This window comes from Ovis canadensis, chromosome 4 (assembly GCF_042477335.2).
Source record: "Ovis canadensis isolate MfBH-ARS-UI-01 breed Bighorn chromosome 4, ARS-UI_OviCan_v2, whole genome shotgun sequence".
Taxonomy (NCBI): domain Eukaryota; kingdom Metazoa; phylum Chordata; class Mammalia; order Artiodactyla; family Bovidae; genus Ovis; species Ovis canadensis.
The window spans coordinates 30728648-30750814 of record NC_091248.1 but is presented as its reverse complement, the minus strand read 5'-3'; the positions used below and the strand labels follow the sequence as shown (position 1 = coordinate 30750814).

The 22167-nt window shown below is 44.6% G+C and overlaps 1 protein-coding gene across 50 annotated transcripts in view; it reads left to right on the top strand.

The window, feature by feature from the left end:
• Positions 1-22167, top strand: part of ICA1 (islet cell autoantigen 1) — a 165401-nt gene that overhangs the window by 53894 nt on the left and 89340 nt on the right. The gene's annotated exons all lie outside the window — the stretch shown is intronic.

Sequence of the window (22167 nt, the reverse complement as noted above, 5' to 3'; positions counted from 1 at the left end):
CAGACTCAGGTTTCCCTGGAATTTTATCATGGTCACCATAAATCAAGTGTTTGAGAATAAAAAGTTGAAACACATCTTTAATTTTAAAGCTTTCCATATCTTCCTCATCCAGGCCATGTAGGCGATACTTCCTCACCCTCCTTCCCCAAGCACTGCCAGGAAAAGCCAGTGATTTGTAAATTGAAGCTATGTCAGCGAAAGCTTTTATTGCTACTTATTATCCGGGCCTGTGTCTGCTTTTAATTTTAATTCTCTGCTGAAAGAACTAGCTTTGCCTTTAAAAATGTTTGCACGTCTTCTACTCTCTGATGAGAAGACAACAACTAAGAGTAGTGATGTGAAGCCAGACAATGATTAGATTTCTTAAGTTAGCCCCCTCTTCCCCATCCGTAGTGTATTTTAGGTTTGAAGCAAAACCTCTTGTATTCTGTATCGACCTGCTTGTCCCTCTTCTCTCCCGGCATGTCCCCGTTTCACCCACCATTTTGCAGTTTCAGCTAATAAATCATGTAAGTAAAGTAGACATTAAGAAATGGGTGTTAGCAAAGAGGGTTTTGAAAATGAAGATTTGATCAACTTTTTCACTTATTCTTTAATCAAGAAAATAAGAATAGCCCATTTTAAGAGAATGTTAATACAAGTTGTGGGGAAGTCAAAGCACTGCTCATTTTTTGTTTAAAGCTATCTTTTTCATGGTACAAAAGCACAGCAGATATTTAAGCTCCATATTGAACAATATGATAGGTTTATTTATGTTAAGATAATTAACATATTTGAATTTTTTCCCAGCCTTGGGTTTTTCTTAGCATTCTGTGCTATAGATGAGATGTAGGAGCAACTTAAGTATGTATACAGTGCAGGATATTTCTGGTTAAATATTTGTAAGGTGTCTTCAGTTTACAAAGCTGTTCCATGTTCATTACTTGGTTGGAGCTACACAACAGCTCAGTGAGGGCCTAAATTCTTTGTCCTGTTTCATAGCTAGGACCACTGAGGTGCCACGGGCCTGAGTGACTTGCCCACAGCCACATGTATAAGGCAGGATTCGACCCAAGTCCTCTGACTCCACAGATCTGATAAATGGATCCTTTAAAGTGCTTAGTCACCACAGGGGAAAATGTTTCTGTGGTGGAAGAGACCGCACCTCACATTAACATAGCAACCACCTCTTCCAGCACATTGCACATTTTCTGTTCTCATTTTCTCTGACCCCAAGGGCTTCGGTTCTGTGTTAGGCTTGTAGCGTTTCTCCCGCTTCATTTTATTCCGTAAGTGCAATTTGTAGTGCAAAATGGCTGATGTCTCCACATCGGTCCTGGGGGCCAGGTGCTTGAACCCTGCTGCGGTATACTTTTTAGAGCCCTCAGGCCTGAACAGACAGGATAAGGCTCAAGGATGGAAAGCTGACGTCACAGAGGCCAGCACCTGGCTGAGGATCCTGTGTGTCAGCTTATCGACTGAAACCCAGTGCACTGCAAAAAGGTTAATACTCGTAAAAGGAGAGGATCAGGAGATCCTACAGCAAACAGGCTCAGAAAGATAGGTGGCCTCCTGGCCCATTTCCAGTAAAGGATGTTTTCCTAACCCTGAATTCAGGCCTCTCTGGCCTGGCTTGTGCTTAAGATTCCTCTGAGAAGTGAGTAGGACATGGAGAATCCTAGGTCCCAACTAAGAATTCTGATTCAGGAGGTGGGAGGTAGAACCCAAGAGTATGATTTTTAGTGAGCTTCCAAGGTGATTTCCTTGTGTGGATCACATCTTGAGACATTTTCCCAGCACACCACTGTGGAATAATTGATGCTCCAGTGATGACTGACCCATCAAAAAAAAATGATTTTGTTCTTTTTAATAAGACATCCCAAAAGACAGGTGTCAAATGTATAAACATTTCTTAGGTTGTTTTAAAAAATAAAGTTGAATTATATGGAAAGGTCACTAAATGAAACCCTCCCCCCCTCAAATTCTACTATATTCAGCATTATTGTGTTTTTTGCTATTCATCATACATGTTTACTTAAACCCTTGAGCCTAGAAATTGGTATATCACAGACACTCAAATACACTTACTTTACCCATCTTTGATCAGTATAACCTCGCTCATTAAATTTCTTCTCCTGTTTCAGCTGAAGTTTCCTTAATGGTCTTCAGGTTGACTCAGGAAACTGAAAGAACTGGGATGGAGCCTCGGGTTAGTTAATATCTAGAGTCGATTACTCAGAAACTTACCGCTTTGTGAGCACGTAGCAAACAGCTCTGAGAGTTAATTTACACGTGCTAAGGACAGGGAATTTTCCAGGAGCAATCTGGCACTGTTACTGTCCCAGTATGCATGTTTTTAGCCTGTAGCATCATAAATCAGTCTTCTCCATCTGCATCCTTTCTCTTTTGTGTGGTTTGACTACTGCCTGTAGTTGGTCCGTTTCTTAGGACCAGATCAGCCTGAGACAGAGAAGTCTCCAGCACTGGGTCATCCACCACCGCCATCATCTTGTTCTGTGGTCTGTTACAGCTGACATCGTTCATGAGCAGTGACGTCCTGCTCATGACATCAGAGATACTTCCTGTAGTGAGAAAGAGTTGGGCATGGTGTGAAAACAAAAATTTTCATTTGTCCCAGAATGACATCCTATACCTGTAGGGATGCTTGAGAAGCTGTGAAATCAAAAATAAAGACTTTCAGGAGCACAGTTCTCTGACATTTCTTGACAGATGTATGGCCACTCTTAAATAGGACAAAAAAACTTTGAAGTTGAATGTCTTAGTAGAAATGATGTCAAAAATAGGAAATATATTATTGAAAGTTTATCTTGTGGCAGCTCCGATTTTAAGCAATTTACCTGAATAGCTTCATTCACATTCTCCAGAGGGTAGATACTATGATCCCCTCTTCATGGATGAGGATTTTGAAGCTTGAGAGGTTAAGTAACTTTCTCATTGTCCCATAGACTATGGCAGGGCCAGGTGGGAAGGGGTTGTAAATTTACTCATATGTCATGTGTATACACATCTTTGGAGAAGGCAATGGCACCCCACTCCAGTACTCTTGCCTGGAAAACCCATGGACGGAGGAGCCTGGTAGGCTGCAGTCCATGGGGTTGCCAAGAGTCGGACACGACTGAGCAACTTGCCTTTCACTTTTCCCTTTCATGCATTGGAGAAGGAAATGGCATCCCACTCCAGTGTTCTAGCCTGGAGAATCCCAGGGACTGGGGAGCCTGGTGGGCTGCTGTCTATGGGGTCTCACAGAGTCGGACACGACTGAAGCTTCTTAGCATACACATCTTACTTTCTAGACCTGCCTGTGGCTTCTTTATGAGCATGCATGGTGGGGACTTCAGGACTTGTCAGTTAAATGAAGTTAAATATAGCCTCCCTCATTTCATTTTAAATGTTGAGTCTGTTTAAAATTCTCTTTCCTACTCTCTCTGATTGAAGTAGTCCCTTTTGGGATGCTCTTTCAGAATTCTACCCCCCACCCCCCACCCCCATCCTGCCCAGGAGGGCACTGGCTGACTCTGTCCTGGAGAGAGAGGGGAGATGGCATTCTTGAAGCCACCTTCTGTCCCCTGGCTCCTTTCTTGTCATTGCTGCAGCACGGCCATTCTGGGCTTGCATGACCAGAATGCAAAACCTGTGGCTGGGTTGATGCCTGGTCTCCTTCCTCTGCCCCGGCAATGTTCAAAGAGCCTTCGCCACCTTCCCCTGATGAATCACCCTAATGGCAACTCAGACTACGTTGGACTCCAATTTGGCCCTCAACCCAGGGCCACTCCCTGGCAAGCTCACTAACCCGCTCCCTTTGCCACCTTCCTTGAGACTCTCTGAATTTCTTCTTCTCCACACCCTGAGAGCCCAGGGAAATATTTGTTGTTGCTGTTCAGTCACTAAGTTGTGTCCGACTCTTCGTGACCCCATGGACTGCAACACACCAGGCTTCTCTGTCCTTCACCATCTCCCTGAATTTGCTCAAACTCATGTCCATTGAGTCAGTGATGCCATCCAACCATCTCATCCTCGGTCGTCCCCTTCCCCTCCTGCCCTCAATCTTTCTCAGCATCAGGGTCTTTTCCAATAAGTCAGCTCTTCACATCAGGTGGCTGAAGTATTAGATTTTCAGCTTTAGCCTCAGTCCTTCCAGTGAATATTCAGGGTTGATTTCTTTGAGAATTGACCGTTTTGATCTCCTTGCTGTCCAAGGGATTCCCAAGAGTCTTCTCCAGCACCACAATTTGAAAGCATCAATTCTTCAGTGCTTAGCCTTCTTTATGGTCCAGCTTTCACATCTGTACATGACTACTGTAAAAACAATAGCTTTGAGTATATGGACCCTTGTCGGCAAAGTGACGTCTCTGCTTTTCAATACACTGTCTAGATTTGTCATAGCTTTTCTTCCGAGGAGCAAGCGTCTTTTTATTTTGGAGTTGCAGTCACCCTCCACAGTGATTTTGGAGCCCCCAAAAATAAAATCTGCCACTGTTTCCATTTTTTCCCCATCTATTTGCCTTGAAGCAATAGGACCGGATGCTAACCCCATGAACACAATAAAAAGGGAAATGTTGGGTTTACCAAAAGGTTCATTCATATTTTCCTGTAAGAGGGTATGGAGAAACAACTTTTCCCCAACCCAGTGCTGAAGAACTGAATTCAGCTCTCCATTGTCAACTGCCTTGCTTTACTGGGGTGCAGCTGATCTTATCTAGATGAGAGACAGTCTTGAGAGGCAACCCTCTTGCAAATTCCCAAGCTGGTAGTGGGACAGGCCACATTGTACCTTTAGTTTTCCTTCAGTGCTTTCCCTCCGTGGGACAAAGTGGGCCCCCCCGTGTCATGGCCCACTTCCCTGACTGACTTGTCCAGCCAGAGGGGGTGGGCAGGCTTTCCCCCTTTCTCTGTCCTATCATTAACCTCCCCACCCCAACCCCCACCACAAGAAAAGTATGATCAAGTCTGTCTACTAAAATGGGAGAGAAAAATGGTATAGTGCTTTATTGTCTGGTAAAGTGAATTTTAAGCTTATTACTTGCTGCAGACTTCAAAAACCTCATTTGGGCTGTCAGAAGCTAGAGAGTACCACTTCCTCTCTCTATTTCTCTGGTAACAGTCCACATGAACAGTCTCCCACACATCCCAGGCAGATGTATGCCCCAGGCTGACCTTGCAGACGGTCAGGTGCATGGAAAAGCAAACAGAAAAGCACACTATTTGCAAAAAAGATCACCTTGAATTTCCCACAACTGGAACATAAGCTATGTAGGCTTTCATCCATTCTACTCACTGACCACGGGCATGAATGAGATTTTTTTTTTTTTTTGCACTGATAGAAAAGAACAGTGATAAAAATAAATCAGACATGAAACACTTCACTTTAGTCCAAAAGATATCTGCAGTTATAAAAGTAGAAGCCAATACCATCAGCAGATTTCCTGAAAAGAAACAGTTAACAGTGACAAAATAGAATGACCAGCCATAAAAGTATAACTGGACATTTGGTAGAAATACCCAATATCACCAGTTTGGAACTCAACCAGTATTCACACCCTGGCTTAAATCTTAAAGTCATTATGTCAAAGAGTCTAAAATGGCACTCAGTAGATATTTGTTTTAAATCCAATTTCCTGTGTCCGAGTATTCTTTCAGTTCCTTTTACGTTATAGCTCATCAGTTTCATCTCTCTGATTCTCAACAAAACCCCCTCTGTGTATTTATCAGCCTTCACATGGCAAGTTCAGGCCCCCACATCCTTGCACTTCCTGGTTGCGTCACCCAAACAGGAAGTCTTTTGCTTAACTTCCTCCCTGTCAATTTACAGCCGTTATCTTCCCCAAGCCTCACTTAAAACCCAGAACTTCCAAGAATTCACTTTTTGGTTAATACACTGCTTTGTAATTGTTCTAATGTACTATTTTGTACTTGTTCCGATGTATTTTTCTTTCCTTCAACTATGCTAATTGCTCTTAAAGACGTTAAGAAGCCTTAATTACCCTCCAGACATGTGACACTGTCCTTTATTTCAAATATTTAGTTAATCTTTTTCATTTGACCTGCTTTCTTAATTTATTTTTATCTACAGTGTATAAGGGGAGGGTCAGATTGGATTAAAACATTTCTAACCTTATTTTGACTTCATTCTAGTTTTCTAACATTGTTGTCAAAACACTGAATATCTGTTTCAGGTTGCAAATAAAAGTGTCTTATCTTCTTTATAAAAGAGAAATCCGTAGTTAGGAGGAGCTTTTTTTGAATGTGTATACATGGTTCCCAACCATGGCATCAGGTCCCATCACTTCATGGGAAATAGATGGGGGAACAGTGGAAACAGTGGCTGACTTTATTTTGGGGGGCTCCAAAATCACTGCAGATGGTGATTGCAGCCATGAAATTACTCCTTGGAAGAAAAGTTATGACCAACCTAGGTAGCATATTCAAAAGCAGAGACATTACTTTGCCGACTAAGGTCTGTCTAGTCAAGGCTATGGTTTTTCCTGTGGTCATGTATGGATGTGAGAGTTGGACTGTGAAGAAGGCTGAGCGCCGAAGAATTGATGCTTTTGAACTGTGGTATTGGAGAAGACTCTTGAGAGTCCCTTGGACTGCAAGGAGATCCAACCAGTCCATTCTGAAGGAGATCAGCCCTGGGATTTCTTTGGAAGGACTGATGCTAAAGCTGAAACTCCAGTACTTTGGCCACCTCATGCGAAGAGTTGACTCATTGGAAAGGACTTTGATGCTGGGAAGGATTGGGGGCAGGAGGAGAAGGGGACGACCGAGGATGAGATGGCTGGATGGCATCACGGACTTGATGGACGTGACTCTGAGTGAACTCCGGGAGTTGGTGATGGACAGGGAGGCCTGGCGTGCTGCGATTCATGGGGTCGCAAAGAGTCGGACACGACTGAGCAACTGAACTGAATCATCCAAATGTGAGGTCTTTGTGAGGAGTGATAAAGGCTTTCTATAATTGAGCTTAAACTATTCATTTATTTTTTGAGCCATGGCTGTGTGCTCAGTACTAGGTATGCAAGTTGACCACTTGAGAGTGATGCTTAACACATGCTGGGTGCTCACTCTGGGTCAGGCCCTGGGCCAAGAAATGTTGCATGCATTACCTCATTAGGCATCTCAACAATTCTGTGAACCAGCCAGTATTAAATACCCCCACTTTACCTTTTTAGGTCAGATACAGACTATTTCTGTAGTGAGATGTGTTTGTGTTCCTCCCCATAAAACATTAAGAGATAAGGAGGTGAGTTCTTTCTCCCTTGGCGAGAACAGCAGAGGGCAGGGCAGAAGGTGTGTAAAGCAGGGAGGGTTGGGGAGAGGGGGTCAGGGGACAGGAAGTCCGGAGCAGAATGTGTAGACATGGAGCCACAGCCCCTGGCTGTTTGCTTTCTGGTTGCCAGGGAACCGGACGCATGTGAACAAGGTCACCGGTGCCCCACCACTCGGCTTTCTCAGCAGCTACTTCGCTGATATAAGGGGGGTATCAGGTCGACACTGAGGGGACAGAGCAGGGATGTAGGATCCCTTCCCTAAGGAGGTTTCCAGACAGTCGGGAAGAAAGGCAGACACACACATGATTAACACCAGAGCAGGCAGCTACACCCAAAGTCTCAGAGACACAGAAGGAATGATTAATTTCTCAGCTATTCAGTGTTCTGCTTCTGCTGGTAAGTTTCCCTTCTCCTTCCCTCATCCCACTGACTGGTGCCTTTTCACTCTCAAGCTGACGAGCAGGGCATTCCTCAAAAATCTTCCTCAGCTCCTCCCTTCATCATCCTCACATTCTATAAGCAACCTCATCAGCTCTCATGACTTCACTTCCACAGTCTCAGGGTGGACGGTAGGATTTCTCTCTCTCTAAGCCTGATTTCTCACTTAAGATATTTGAAAACTTCTAGGAAATACTAAGATCTCTTCACAGGCCACACGTTAAGTCTCCCAGCAGCTTACCGGTGACACTGCCCTGTCTCCGCTCCCAGTCTCCTCCCCAGTCCTCTGTTTTGTTTTGTGTTTTTACAGCTTACCACCTTTGTTGATTGACCCTAGCAATCTTCTGGGCCCCAAACTCAAAACCTGACTCATTCCTAGCTTCATCTCCTTTGTCCTATCGTATCCTGCTCAGAGACCCTTCAAAAGCCCCCTTGCAATGGTCCCTTCCTCTTCTCACTGTGACCACCTGACCTTGACTTTTCATCACCTGGGGCTTTAATGAAAGGTCTCCTAACAGATGTGTCTGTCTGTCTGCCTCTCTTTATCTCTCACTCACACACACCCACATTCACGCTTACAAACACACTTAACCGAAATCGAACCTTCTCTGAACAGCAGTCTTGTCATGATGTATCTCTGCTTAAGGATCTACCGTGTTTATCTGTGAGCCTCCCAATCCTCTGTGTTCTCCGTGACCATGCCCACTTTGTCTATGCGATGCTGGCCCACTCTCCTTCAGAGTAAAACTGGAACTCTTCAGGCCGTAGTATCAGACCAGGCTGCAGTATTACTTGGTGATAAAGATCCTGAGGAAATTAGCTATCCGTGTAGGAAGAGTCCTAAGGGAACTGAGAAGCCTCCCCTCTTTCTGTAGATTTTATAGCAGTAAGAGGTAGCCAGGGCTTCCCTCATGGCTCAGTGATAAAGGATCTGCCTGCAATGCAGGAGACCTGGGTTCAAACCCTGGGTTGGGAAGATCCCCTGGAGTAGGGAACGGCAACGCACCCCAGTATTCTTGCCTGGACAATTCTTGCCTGGTGGGCTACAGTCCATGGGGTCATAAGAGTCACTCATGACTGAGTGGCTAATACACACACACACACACACACATACACACACACACGAGGTAGCCACATTTGGATGTTTTAGATATGGGTGCCAAGTGGATGGTCTTGTTGTATCCCCTTTAGACCTAAGTGTGTATCTGTGCACACAGTAGTTGCCTTTTTCTAGTGACAAGTTCTGGAAAGCTTTTAGTATGTAAGCCTTACCTGGCTGCAGTGTTGCTGCTTAATAATGAGATGTGTATGTTTCGTCTAGATCCGGCCCAGTACACCCTGTGAGAAACTTGAGTGAGATTAGTGTCTCTAGTTGGTACCCTTTACTGTATTTTTTTTCCCAACCTCTGCTTCAATCAGAAACCTTATTCTTTTTCATGTCTTCTGTCCAGCATTTTTATATGCCTGTTTCTGCATTAGTTGAGAACCCCTTGTGGTTTAGAGAATAATTCTTGTTCTCAAAGCATTTGACAGCATTGCTGTTACTCATTGTCTCCCTGTGAATCGGGTCAGCAAGCCCCACCTTGTCCTTTCACATTGTATGTTGTCCCCTCACTAGGTGCAGAGTTCTTCCTTGAAATACTGGTCAGAATCCCAGTATCATTACTGTAATCTAGAAGGAGACTCCCAGAGGGACAGGCTGCCCATTCTACGAAGAACAGGAGCTACAAAATTAATGGGAATGTCAATCAAGGAAGGAATCGGGTTTAAAAAAGGTGATTTTTTTTAGACCCATTTCATCATGAGTGCCTTGATATTTCCCTTCTCCGTGGCAATTTCTGTGTGTTTTACCATTTTGCTTTGATTGTGGAGCATAAAGTCACACTTGCAAAGGAAGCACTCACTTCAAAGATAAATCAACTGACCATATGTCAGCAGAAAACTCTAGGCATACTTTCCATTCTTTGATCTCCCTTCAGTGACTTCACTGGCCAATTACTGAGTATGCCTGTTGTGTTGGAACGGTTGTGCAGTGTAGGTGGGGAAGTAAGACGTTTACTCATGAGACAGAATTTGTGTGATGGCTTAGTGTTCAGATGAGTAGCAGAGTCCACACGCGGCACTTCCCTAAGTTCCTATCATCCTGGAAGTTCCTGGGGACATGAAGTTTCATCTAAATTGGGAGAACATGCGACTTTATTCTGAACTAAATGTATTTCCATCACAATTAAAATTCATAAGCCAGATGAGAGGAGGATCTCTAATAATAACTACTCACACTCTGAGGATCCCATTTTCTTCATCTTCCACTTTTTTTAGTCACAGCTCATGTGCTGCAAGAGAGACATTACAAAGGGGGAAGCAGAGACTCCAGAGTTTGGTTTACTCGTGGTCACCTTGGAGAGCCTGACACAACCAGACACAGACCCACCTTCCTGCTGACTCCAGATCCAGTGCCCCTTACCACCTGAGCTTGATTTAGGAGAGAGCTGGTTTCAAGACCAGTCATCCCAGCCAGACTTTCTGGCTGGGAGATGCAGGAAAGAAGCTTGATGTTACTGATGGATACTAAGGCTCTGGTTATTTTTTGGAAAGGTAACCAAAAAAAAGCATTATGGTGACTACCTCATATGGAGAGGGGAACGGCTGCCCACTCTAGCATTCTTGCCTAGAGAATTTCATGGACAGAGGGACCTGGCGGGCTACATCCAGGTGGCACTAGTGGTAAAGAACCCACCTGCCAATGCGGGAGACAAAAGAGACGTGGGTTCTATCCCTGAGTCAGGAAGATCCCCTAGAGGAAGAAACGACAACCCACTCCAGTGTTCTTGTCTGGAGAATCCCCATGGACAGAGAAGCCTGGCAGACTACAGTCCATAGGGTCGCAAAGAGTCGGATACAGCTGAAGCAAGTTAGCACATGCACACTCATATGGGAAAGCCAGAGGTACTGCCAGGTTTGGGAGAGATGGTGTGTGTTTGCGAGAGAGAAAGAGCACGTGCACAGCATACGCATGCTCAAAACCAACATCGTCTCTGCTTCTAAGGTTTCTCCTGCCTGTCTTTACATGACTAAACCTCAGCTGGAAGCGAAGGGCTAGGCTAGCACTGGATTTCTGCAGGACACTCAGTTCGGCAGCTCTTGTCACAAGTCAGCACCTCTGCATTCCATGGCACTTGGCGGCTTTCTGCATCTCCTCTATGGCTGTCAAATAATCCTGGGGTTGCTCTGCTTTGGAGATTTTCATTCTCCCCTTGGAGTAACTCATTCTCCAAACAGGTGTCTGTTTCCTCCCGTTTGAACACACTGGCGTGAGGCAACTTTGAGGGCACATAGCTTACTAGGAGACAGCCATTTAAAGAGAAATGAGTCATAGATTTATGTCAGTGATAGGTATAAACATGTAGATATCACCATGTAGCATTCCCCGAAGGCATTTCTTGACTGGCCATCTCATGACATGGTACAGTTCTACGTAAATTGGACAAGCTGGCTTACCTTACTCTTCACAAGCTTACATTAATACCATCATTCAATCCACTATAATGAAAGAAGAGGAATACTTCAGTTAACAAGTGCCATTAGGTGTTAGCATTCAACAACTCTTTTGAGCCCCTGGTCTCTCTGCAATACTGGGGACTCAGTGCCAAGCCACACAGGCATGATCCCTGCCCTCAGGGTGGAACTAATAGGGAGGTTGTTTTCATGTCCGACTCTTTTGTGACCCTGTGGACTGTAGCCCACTAGGCTCCTCTGTCCATGCGATTCTCCAGGCGAGAATACTGGAGTGGGTTGCGATTCCCTTTTCCAGGGGATCTTTCCGACCTAGGGATCGAACTTGCACCTCTTACGTCTTCAGCATTGGCAGGGTGTTCTTCACCACTAGGGCCGCCTGGGAAGCCCATGTGTAGGAATACAGAATTTAAAGCTGTGCCAACTCCTTGGAAGCATGGACAGTGTGTTATGAGAGTACATGCCTGGGACCTCATTTAGTCGGGAGAATGTAAGCAGACTTCTCTGCATGGAGTCACTAATCTTACCTAAGAGTTCGAAGATGCTTTGGTGCCAGCGAGGAGAAGTTTCAAGAGTAACCTCTGTGGACATCACAGCATAGGCGAATTCCTGAGGTGGAAAAGGGTTGGAAGGAAGAGGCCGTGTTGATAGAGCATAGTCAGAGAAGGGTGGAATGAGTAAGGACCTTCTGTGGTGTTGGAGAAGACTCTTGAGAGTCCTTTGAACGGCAAGGAGATCCATCCAGTCCATTCTGAAGGAGATCAGCCCTGGGATTTCTTTGGAAGGAATGATGCTGAAGTTGAAACTCCAGTACTCTGGCCACCTCATGCGAAGAGTTGACTCATTGGAAAAGATTTTGATGCTGGGAGGGATTGGGGGCAGGAGGAGAAGGGGACGACCGAGGATGAGATGGCTGGATGGCATCACTGACTCGATGGACGTGAGTCTGAGTGAACTCCGGGAGTTGGTGACGGACAGGAAGGCCTGGTGTGCTGCGGTTCATGGGGTCGCAAAGAGTCGGACACGACTGAGCGACTGAACTGAACCGAACCCTGAGAAGCCAGCAGAGGACTGTAAGGAAGAGAATGAAATGGTCAGTTTTGTGTTTTTAAATGGTTATTCTGTTTCATTTATAAAGTATTCTGAGAAATGGATGAGGGGTGGAATGAGGGGCATGGATGGACTGAGGGAGAAAATGAACATACAATTAAGGTGGCCCATGGTAGTGGCTTGGACAAGAGTACCAGTATCAGTGTGGAAGAAAGTGGAGGCATTTGAGACCTGCTTTGGGGTTAGCTTCCCTTGTGGCTCAGCTGGTAAAGAATCAGCCTGCAATGCAGGAGACCTGGGTTCAATCCCTGGGTTGGGAAGATCCCCTGGAGAAGGGGAAGGCTATCCACTCCAGTATTCTGGCCTGGAGAATTCCATGGACTGTATAGTCCATGGGATTGCAAAGAGTCAGACACAACGGAGCAACTTTCACTTCTTTTGAAGTTAGCGCAGACAGAATTGCGCTTTTGAAGTTAGCGCAGACAGAAAATTGGGAAGACTTGCTTATGGGGAGAGAAGGGTCAAGGATGGGCTCTCAGTCTCTGCCATGCTGGGGAGAGATCACCTTTACTGAGCCATGGAAAACATGATGAGAGACACGTTTGGAGCATAAGAAAATAATTCATAAATAATTCATGTAGGAGATGAATGTGAGATAATCCCAATAGAATTGTATGTTTTGTTGTGGATCTCTAAGAGGTACTCACATTTAGGAATTGTTGGTATCTGTGATTGATATGCATGAGAACAAATGAAATCCCTTAGTAACAGGTTTGGGAAAAGAAGAGAGAAGGGGATTAGAATTTCAGCACCTAATGGTCAGGTAGAGGAGAATCCAGAGTAAAGAAAAAGCAAGATTATTTGGTGTCATGGCAACCAAAAAATGGAAGCATTTCAAAGGAAGGATCTGCCAACTCTGAATATCCCCACTGTTGGGTCACATGTGATGAAGAATAAAAAGTGTTCCTGGATTAAGCATCAGACAAGCGTGTTTTGTAAAATTGTCAAGGAAGGAAGAATGAGGAAATACAAGGAAGAGGAAATATGGGTATAGGAACAAGTCTTTTGAGAAGCTTGGAGGGAAAGTAGAGTGTGGTTGAAGGACAAAAGTCTGAGCGAGATTTTCCTGATAGGAGAAAAGCCTGTTTGCAGATGAGAAATGGGAGGGGGGTGGCATGCAAATTTGAAGACACAGGAGAGAGAGGAGTATCTTGGAAGACTAGAAGGATTGAAATCCAGAGTTCACACAAAGGGACTAGTCTTGATAGGAAGACAAAATACAGAAAGGATGGGTGTAAATTATGGAAAGAGTGTGGATGCACAGTAAGATAATTAGGGAGTTCCCGTATGATGATGGCTTCCCCGGTGGCTCAGCTGGTAAAGAATCTGCCCAGAGTGCGGGAGACCTGGGTTCGATCCCTGGTTTGGGAAGATCCTCTGGAGAAGGAAAAGGCTACCCACTCCAGTATTCTGGCCTGGAGAATTCCATGGACTGTGGAGTCTGTGGGGTCACAAAGAGTCGAACATGACTGAGCGACTTTCACTTTCAGTTTCATATGATACTACGGGGCTTCCCAGGTGACTCAGTAGTAAAAGAATCCGCCTGCCAAAGCAGGAGACTTCAGAGATGGGGGTTCAGTCTCTGGGTCAGGAAGATCCCCTAGAGGAGGAAATGGCAACCCACTCCAGTATTCTTGCCTGGAGAATCCTGTGGACCAGAGGATCCTGGTGGCTACAGTCCATCGGATCCCTGAGAATCAGACACTACTTAGCGACTGAACATATGATGGCTCCAGTTTTCTTAAAGTATCAGATATAGATATCCCCTGAGAATAAAGGGAAGAAGAGTGGATTTAAGAAGACAGGTGAAGGCATGACATATTTGACTAAAAAAAACCATTTAGAGGCATGAGTGCCTGATTGAGGCTAGTCATCAGGGTCACTGTGTACAGCTGTGTAGGCATTGCACAAGGTTGCCTTACCTCAGAGGGGCACTATTCACCTCAAAAACATCTCAGATTTATATATTTGTCATGACAAGTTTCTGATAGATGGTAGTAAGGTACCTTGTTCTTGCAAAATCAAGACATCACCACAGATGTCTAACAGAGGAGTAAAGTGTCTTGAGGAAGGGAGGTTGTGTTCTAATTCACACACAAGCACTGTTTGGGATGCCTGTATTGTCACTCATGCAGTTAGAAGATAATACCAGTCTGCCCCAGTGGTGGATTTTTCTTCAACATACAAGCTGCCGCAAGCACAGACACGAGGAGGTAGGAGATGGGTCCCATCCATAGCTGGAGTTTTCTAGGAAGTTACGAACTGAGTAGAAAGAAGGACTGCAAAAGAGCAACACAGTGTTTGACATGATGCCCATACAATCCAAGCTTGATGAAGAGGGAAGTGAGGACAGAGGGCAGTGGATCTGAAGCATCTTGTTTATGAGAACGCAGGCCTGGCTGTCAGCTGTTACACTGGGAGCTCCTGAGACAGTAAGTCTCAAGGATGGGAAGCTGTGATCAAAGAGTCTGATATCTGGTGATTCTGGAGGTAAGAAGTTTCTGGTGATGTTAGGGTCAGCATGGAGCAGAGTTGAGTGCGCTATCGATAGACTTAGTCTTTACTCAGTAGGATAATGGGTTTCCCTGGTGACTCAGCAGTAAAGAGTCTGCCTGCCAATGCAGGAGATGTGCAGAAGACTTGGGTTCCACCCCTGGGTCGGGAAGATCCCCTGGAGAAGGAAGTGGCAACCCACTCCAGTATTCTTGCTGGAAAGTTCTGTGGACAGAGGAGCCTGGTGGGCTATAGTCCATGGGGTTGCAAAGAGTCTGACACCACTGAAGCAACTGAACACACACCACACACAATGGGATAGTAAGGAAACCTTTTTTTTAACCTTTAATTGTCAATGTGCTAAAAAATCTAAACCGCAATCATATCCCAATAACTGAAGAGTTTGGTTATCTCAACTTTCTACATTTAAGCTCCAAAACATGAAAATAGAAATTAAAGCGAACGCATGATTAATGTTTAAAATACAGTTTTATGTATGTTTGCTTTCTTAGATGTTGCTTAGCTGTTTCTTGGAGAAGGCAATGGCAACCCACTCCAGTATTCTTGCCTGGAAAATCCCATGGACAGAGGAGCCTGGTGGGCTGCAGTCCATGCGGTCGCTAAGAGTTGGACACGACTGAGCGACTTCACTTTCACTTTTCACTTTCATGCATTGGAGAAGGAAATGGCAACCCACTCCAGTGTTCTTGCCTGGAGAATCCCAGGGACGGGGAGCCTGGTGAGCTGCCATCTCTGGGGTCGCACAGAGTCGGACACGACTGAAGTGATTTAGCAGCAGCAGCAGCTATTTCTTAGAAATTACTAAGAGGATTTTAATTGTTTTACTGTTTAATCTGAAAAATATTTTAGCTCTGTTATTTAAGGTAAAACAACTTGAACATATGTATTTTAAGATTCTGTGCATTAGAGACATTGACGAATACTTCAGTGTTTTATGATTTGTCTGATTTATGAATACTTATGATTTATTCTAGAAATTTTGCAGGTAATTCCTCATAGTGTTATTACCTGTGTTATTTCAGAATTCTGCTCTGGGAATAAGCCCATTGTGTTTGATGTTTTCTGGTAAACAGAGGTAGAGATAGTGTTCCTTTCTTGATATCTGGTGACATATTGGTAAGGCTTGTTTTAAAAATAAGTGCTCCGTGTGTGTGTGTGTGTGTGTGTGTGTGTGTGTATGTGTGTTACTGCTCAAGGGTAGAAAAGAGTAGTATTGAGGCTCAAAAAATTTACTTTTGAAAATAGGCTAGCACAATGGAAAGCTATTTAAGTGTGATAAAGTATTAATTATAATAAATGCAAAAGTAGTAAAAAATGTAGAGTTAGGAAAGTATTTGAATAAAGGCCACTTGAGGGATAAAGTTGTGGCATAGACATAAACATTTAGGGTACATGTAAGCTGAAGTCTGGGAAGTGAATAAAAATTTCTTGTCTTCAAGAGAGATGAGAACAATACCTTTCAATATGCCTTATGACTGTGTCTGGGATACAAGGATATCTTGTTTCTCCCTCATGGCCATGTTTCCTTGATTGGATATTTGGATGCTGTTCCAGTTACTATGGCTGAGTAAATTACTCTGAAACTTAGTAGAATAAAACAGCCATTTATCATACTCATAGATTATGTGGGTCAGGAATTCAGACAGGGGACAGAAATGACCCTGGTGACTTCCAAGGCAAAGGACAGTGCAGCTTGGGACTGGCTCTTTTTCTCAGGATGCTTGCCCTTGGAACCCAGCCGGCAACCAGCATCAGGCCTGAGACAGGTGGGCAGTTTGGGCTTCCTCACAGCTTGGTAGCCTCCCCAGATAAAGAGCCAGTTGGAAGCTTCATCGCCTTTTGCCTTAGAAGTCACACACAATCATTTCTGCCTTCTATTCATTGTCAGTTCATTACAGAGCCTTTTCCATGTGTGACTGGAAATAGTACTGTGGCCGTTTTTGCAAAATACGCTCTGCCATATACACTTACCGGTTCCTTTAAGTATTATTCAAAGGTGTCTTCCTGAGAGCCAGTGACACAGTCATTTAAAATATATATTATTTCTTGGGCTTGTGGCTACCAAAATGCTCTGAAAAATTAGAGAGCCCCAAATACAAGCAGTGCCAACCCTCTCAGAACACCTAAAGAACAGTTTCCTCTCCTGACTATTCTACACCTTTATAACCCTCCTCAGCTCATGACCAGGCCCCTCCTTCAGTGAGGACTATTGGCTTTCTTACCCTGCCCTTCTCATCAAAACTCAAAACCACAAGAACAAACACTTTTTCACCTCATTGTAATTCAGCCCAGCTAGCTTCCCTGCTGGCTCAGCAGTAAAGAACCCGCCTGCCAATGCAGGAGACGTGGGTTTGATCCCTAGGTCAAGAAGATCCCCTGGAGGAGAAAGTGGCAACCCACTCCAGTATTCTTGCCTGGGAAATCCCAGGCACCAGAGGAGCCTGGTGGACTGTAGTCCATGGGCTCGCAAAAGAATCAGACAGGGCTTAGCAACTAAACAAAAGAACTCTCCTGAAATCTCATGACTTCCCCATGTCCAAAACCTATCAATAATTTTCAGGTTTTATCTTAAGGAATTTCTTCTCTACAGTATTTTATAATGTTGACCACTTCTTTCTGCTTTAAACTCTATGACCTTGACTGTCTGAAATTCTACACCCTAGTCCTTCTCCTCCCTTTGCTCCTTTTCATTGCTCTCTGCTTCTTTGCCCATCATGATCATGTTGGCCTTTCCCAGGATCCCATCTTTGGCTAAATGTCAATTTGTGTTCTTGATTCAACTACAGTTGACTCCAAAATCTCTGTCTCTTATCTAGTCCTTTCTCTCAAATGCTTCCTAGTATGCCTAACTACCAGTTGAGCGTCTCTACTTTTCATGAGGAGGTGGGCCAGAACCTAAATACAGGTCATCTGAAACTAATTTCATCTCCTTGTTTGCCTGTATCACTACTCCATCACCTTATTCATTACAGCTCATTTCTTAATTCTCACTGAGGTCAAACACTAAAGAATATCTGAATACCTTGTTTTTTTGTACCTTCTGTTGTATCTAACAGATCACCAGATTTGTAGATTTGACCTTCTAAATATTCTTTAGATCTATATTTTCTGTAAGCCTACCATCTCGGCTCTCCTGGGCTACTAAGCTCTACCACGCCTCCCTGCTTCACGTCTGCCTTCCACACTACCCAGTGTGATCTAAACAAAACCCAAATCCAACCACATCGCGTCTCTGCTCAGTGGCTGCTGAGGCCACAGGACCAAGTTCAAGCTCCTCAACATCCCACAGAACCCACTGTGGCTTCGCTCCTGTCCAAATCTAGGGCCTTACCTCACACCATTTCCAGCCTCATTCTTTATACTGCAAAAACATGACGATGCTTTGTTTCCTCCAAACAACCAGCTGTTTCTTACACTCATCCGTTTGCTTATGTTGTCTCCTCTGCCAGGAGAGAAACTGAGGTCAATACCAATTCAGCAAGTAGGCAGTTGATAACCGCTACTGCCTCAACCTTGAGAAAGAGAACAGAAGTACACAAGGAAAGCGGGGGTTGTGGGGTAGCACAGTGTGCAAGGCAGGATGGGTGGATGTTTGTGACAATGGGTGACATTTGCTCAAACCACATTTTCTGCCATAGGCCATTAGCTTGTATTCTACTTCCATATTCTGGCTTGTGGTAGACCACAGTCAGTATTGTTTGTCACATATATAACTTACGGAAACTTTATAGTTTTCAAAAGAAAATTCATAGAAATATTTGGTTCCAGAATATACAAAATCTTCGGCTGACAAAGTTATCTTTTTGGGCAAACACTTTTGGTTGATTCCCTAACTTCCATTGCAACCCAGATGGTTAGTCCTAAGACAGTAGTTCTCCAAGTGTGGTCCGCAAACAGCTATATCAGCATCACATAGGAACTGTTAAAAATGCAAATTCTTGAGTGCCCCCATCAGACCAGACCTATCGAATCAGAAGTCTGGGTATGGGACCCTGCAACCTGTGTGTTAATAAGCTCCTCCAGGTGATTCTGATGAATGTGCAAGCTTGGGAATCACTGGTCTGAGACAGTCTTGATAATTTCATTCTCTCTGACACTAACTGGTTCAAGAATTTATAGGTCACCCATTTCTGACTAGTGACAGAAAGTTGATCAGGTTGGTAAAGAGGTTTCTGTGAAAAATGTCCTTGTTCCTATGAAGGATACTCAGAAAAGGTCCACTTCTGGGAATTTCCTGGTGGTCCAGTGGTTAGGACTCTGCTCTTTCACTGCTGAGGGCCAGACTTCAATCCCTCATTGGGGAACTAAGAGTCTTCAAGCCACATAGCACAGCCAGGAAAAACAAACAAACACTCCTATACTTACCTGGATGTTATCATGTCTGGTTGTGACCCTGGAACTGCGTCAGCCTTCTGCAAACCATAAAATGAAAAGTGAGAGTTAGTCACTCAGTCGTGTCCAGCTCTTCTCGATCCATGGACTGTAGCCCACCAAGCTTCTCTGTCCATGGGATTCTCCAGGCAAGAATAGTGGAGTGGGTAGCCAATCCCTTTGCCAGGGGATCTTCCCAACCCAGGAATCAAACCCAGGTCTCCTACATTGAAAGGAGATTCTCTACTACCTGAGCCACCAGGGAAGCCGCCCAGGAATCATGAAGGTGCCAGCTAATGGAAAATGCAGTAGGCTCAGAATGGTTACACAGTAAATTGAAATACATTTCAGTCCTTCAGGGGCTTCCCTGGTGGTGCAGATGGTAAAAAGTCTGCCTGCAATGTAGGAGACCCTCATTCGATCCCTGGGTTGGGAAGATCCCCTGGAGAAGAGACAGGCTACCCACTCCAGTATTCTTGCCTGAAGAACCCCCTGGATAGAGGAGCCTGGCAGGCTACAGTCCATGGGATCACAAAGAGTTGGACAGGACTGAGTGTTACCTTCAGAGGCAGCTTTGGAGGCAGTTCTACCTCTTGAGTATGTAGTTAGTGTTAATTCACTAAATGCATTCTAATTGCTTATACCTGTTTTAACCGTTCTCTGATGGCTTGTTTTTAAAAAAATAAAAATGGCTGCATATACTTATTCTTTATATATATACATGCACTTAGTCATACCTGAAAGCTCTTCCTTTGTTTTTATAGATGGCGCTAAATGGTGATTTTAATTACTTAGCATGTTTGTGAGATTCTTCGAAACCAAGTGAAACCCAGATGTCCCATTCACTTCCATAGTGATCACACTGCACTTGAACTGTCAAATAATGGCGCTCCAAGCCCCTTCCCTATTTTTCCCGGAGGTACAGGCCTTTCCCAGGAGCCCCAGCCCAGGCACCCCAGGGAATCCCACGGGAATGCTGTGCTCCTCCAGTCTGCTGTGTCTGTGTGTCTGTCCTCAGTCAGCTTGTCAGCCTCCAGTCTGCCTGGCTGCTTTCTGTGTCCCTCACCGGCCTGTAAGGGAGGAGAGCTAAGCAAGTTATGTTCTTGGCTTCTGAATAATCAAAGACCTACTCAAGTGCTTTCCTGAGGTCAAACTCCTCAAAGATGAATTCAGAACTCACTTTGAAGGTCATTTCCCACTCTTCAGCTGGGAAGGTTTTCAAAGATGTGGAAGTTGAGTTTTTGCTGAGCCAGCACTTTGCACAAGGGTCAGGTGCTCTCTGAGGGGTGGTGGTCAGCACGGGGTTGGGGGTTCCGAAGACAAAGCCAGGTAGAAAGCAGCCACCAGAGCTGCCATACTGGGCCTTTCACGAAGGGCAACACAACTAGACCTCAAAGACTCTAGAGCCAGAGGGTCCCTTGGGGTTTGAAAACGGGCTTATCTCATCTCTCCCGCAGCAGGAGAACTCAGCGGCTTCCTCCACAACTGCACAGCCACCCTCTGGGTCTGGTCGTATTACAAAGTCTCCCTACTGCTCATTGTCTGTCTCCTTCCACATTCCCCAGTTCAGACTTCAGGAGAGAGAGTTTGACTGGCCTAGTTCATCAAAGCCTTTTGTGTTTGAGCTGAGTTCCTTTTATACCAGATGACCTTGTGGGTTATTGACCCAGATAGAATGACTCCCTCGGGTCGGGTGTCAACCCCAGGTCTATCAGTTGTGTTGACAGCATGGAGGTGAGGATAAGAGGCCAGGTCTCCACAAAGCCACTCCTCTTCCAGAAACAGGCTATGGTTACTCCTTCAGCAGAGGCTGTGAGTGGGGCAGTTTCCCTGAAAGGAGCCTGTGGGGTCTGGTCGGGGTAATTACGTTGCAGTGTAGCTACCTGGTGGCTTCCCTGGCCACTCGGTGGTAAAGGATCCGCCTGCCAGTGCCGGAGACTTGGGCTTGAACCCTAGGTCAGGAAGATCCCCTGGAGAAGGAAGTGACAAGCCATTCCAGTGTTCTTGCCTGGAGAATCCCATGGACAGAGGAGCCTGGCAGGCTGCACTCCATGGGGTCTCAAGAGTAGGACACAACTAAGCAACAAAGTGGTAGAATACAGTCCCTTCTACAGGGAAACAAGGAAGGCTGACTTTTCATTAATGATTGACATCTACATTCTGACCTCATCAAGTTGTCCTTTCTGAGCCTCTGTTTCTTTTTCTTTCTTTGTTTTTTTTTAACTTTTTATTTTGTATTGGGTTATAGCAGATTAACAAACAATGTTGTGTAGTTGCATGTATACAACAAAGGGACTCAGCTATACATATACATGTATCCATTCTCCCCCAAACTCCCCTCCCATCCAGGCTGCCACACAACATTGAGCAGAGTTGGATGTCAGGTTCTTCATCTGCAAGATGAAACAGTTTATCTTAGTGATTTCTAAATACCTTTCACTCAGGGCTGGTCCCAGTTTTGCAAGTCCAGGCTTATATAGTATTTGGAACTCTCTTTAGGGAAAAAAGCCTACAAAATTAGGCTTGAGGTCTTTGAAGGGGCCCTGACTCAAGCTTGCTCCATTTCATATAAATCCATCTCTGTTTAAATGCATTGCCGACTTAGGATATTTTCAACTTATCCTGATAAGAGTTTATCAGGATGTAACTGCTGTGTAGGTCAAGATTAAGATCTGTATACATTCTTCAAGGTGCATCCATGCTTCAAAGACAGTAGCAGTATATCTCAGCTAATGTGTATCTTCAGGCTCTTGATATGTTATAGCTTATATTTGTTGAGTTTGCACTGCTGTTATCATTGTATTGCACTGTATCTGCCTCTTCACACAGCATGGATCAGTAGCTCCAAAGAAATTCCTGGTAATGTAAAAATTGAGACAAAGATACTGATGTAATAATTCAGGACAACTAACTTCATAAATAATAGTGAACAGAGCTCGGAAGGCAAGGT